This window comes from Schistocerca serialis, unplaced genomic scaffold (assembly GCF_023864345.2).
Source record: "Schistocerca serialis cubense isolate TAMUIC-IGC-003099 unplaced genomic scaffold, iqSchSeri2.2 HiC_scaffold_374, whole genome shotgun sequence".
Lineage (NCBI taxonomy): Eukaryota > Metazoa > Arthropoda > Insecta > Orthoptera > Acrididae > Schistocerca > Schistocerca serialis.
Genome location: NW_026047948.1, coordinates 2,898 through 5,000, shown reverse-complemented (window position 1 = coordinate 5,000; position 2,103 = coordinate 2,898).

Here is a 2,103-nt window from a genome sequence, read left to right as displayed (position 1 = left end):
AGGAGGCTGAGCTCCCCTGCACAACACACCTCGAAACCCTCTCAGGTCCCGGCGGCGCGCAGCGCCGTCCTAAGTACTTGGTCGGGTTCGAGAGAGGCGCAATCGCCCGGAGTTAGGCGAGTAGACGCTTTAGGTGCGACCACCCGTGCTCCCAACTGAGCTTGCCGCTGCCGACAGAGGCCCGGGAGCGTGCTGTCGTGGCATTGCCGGCGGGAGACAACACGCGCCACCTACGGTGACCGGCAGCTCCAACGCCAGCGCCACAGAAGGACAAAAGCCCTACTTGGGTGCCGAAGCGAACTCTCCCAGCACAGCGCACGCGCCAACACGTCCGCACAGCTGCGATACAAACCACCTGCGAGAACCGCTGGGGCGACCGAGCAGCAGACGGCGTCGCGGCGCCGAGCGCCGGGCGGCGGCGCATCCTCAGCGCACAAAGTCCTCAATCGGACCAGCACACTGCAGATGGCCACCGCGCTTCGCACCGGGCCCGCGAGGACCTACTTTGGCCGCAAGGCGCCGCGAGCAGGGGGCGCCGGCGCGCAGCTGCGCCGCCTGCCGCGTCCGTCGGCCGGCGCGCCTGCCACCGGCCGCCCCCACCAGCCGGCTGTAGCGCGTGCGCCCACGCACCGCGCTGCCAGCACGCCGGGCGGCCCCCCCTCACCGGCCGGGGACGGTCCCACCCAGCCACCGCCGCGTATCGCCTCACACCCAGATCCCCTTTCACGTTCGTGGGCATGGTGGGTCCCCTTTCACGTTCGTGGGCATGGTGGGTATCCCTGAAACAACCGGTTAATAGCTCGACCGATCGTCGCCAACACTGATTCACCTCTAGCGAGAACAACCGCACCACAACGGGTTACCGGTTGTTCATTTGCGTAACGTCACCAGCAAACGTACACGTCCATCGCCATTTGCAACGAGTATTGCATGCCTGTGTCAGGTGTCACAACACACTACGTCTGCCCACATAGACGCAACAACATGTGCACGCCTAGAGAACACGTGGAAGGTAGACCCCGTACGTATGCGGTGTCCATTGCGCGAACGACTGTCAGCCCGCCTCTGCAGCATGTCGCAGATGTGGAACGCGGTGCAACATGCTATCACGGTGTGTGAGAAGAGACGACTACGTCCGAATACACGCTCCACTACATCAACAGACTGCTCATGCTGATCGCCATCCAGGGCGTCCGTTCCTCCCACACGTCTGTATGGCGTACCACACTGCAATCCAGCTCTTATAGGGAGACGACACGTAGCTGCGTGCACAATATTTGGACTGTATGGTCCGCCGTTGCTAGGCGCTGTCGTCATACGGTCACATGGGCCACGATGTATCATTCAGTACATACGGAGCAATGTGCAGTACAGTTTGTGGGTTTTGCGTACATCGGCGGACAGGTGACAGGCCGTACCACAACGTAGGCTGAGTACGTCGGCATGCGAAGGGCATTGAACATGCAAACTTCTCACCGACCAGCTTGCGAAGGCAGGGGGGAAGGGGGGGGGGCATGTACGTCCTGCTGCTATCCACACTACAGTGTATAGCAGGAGCATGTGGAAAGTCAGCAACACCTGCAAGGTGTTTAACATGACGCGATACACAGGGGACCGGGCAGTGCGAGTAGCGAACTATATTGCGAGGGTTGCGGTTAGGCAACACTACACTACTTTAACGGGTTGCATAACAATTACAGAGCAGGTTCAGCGACAACGTGCGTCAGGTTAAGGCGCAATATAGTTTAGGTTACGGCGCACTTTAGGTTAGGTTAAGGCACATTATAGGTTAGGTTAAGGCACAACATGGGTTACGTTAAGGCACAACATGGGTTACGTTAAGGCACAACATGGGTTAGGTTAAGGCACAACATGGGTTAGGTTAAGGCACAACATGGGTTAGGTTAAGGCACAACATGGGTTAGGTTAAGGCACAACATGGGTTAGGTTAAGGCACAACATGGGTTAGGTTAAGGCACAACATGGGTTAGGTTAAGGCACAACATGGGTTAGGTTAAGGCACAACATGGGTTAGGTTAAGGCACAACATGGGTTAGGTTAAGGCACAACATGGGTTAGGTTAAGGCACAACATGGGTTAGGT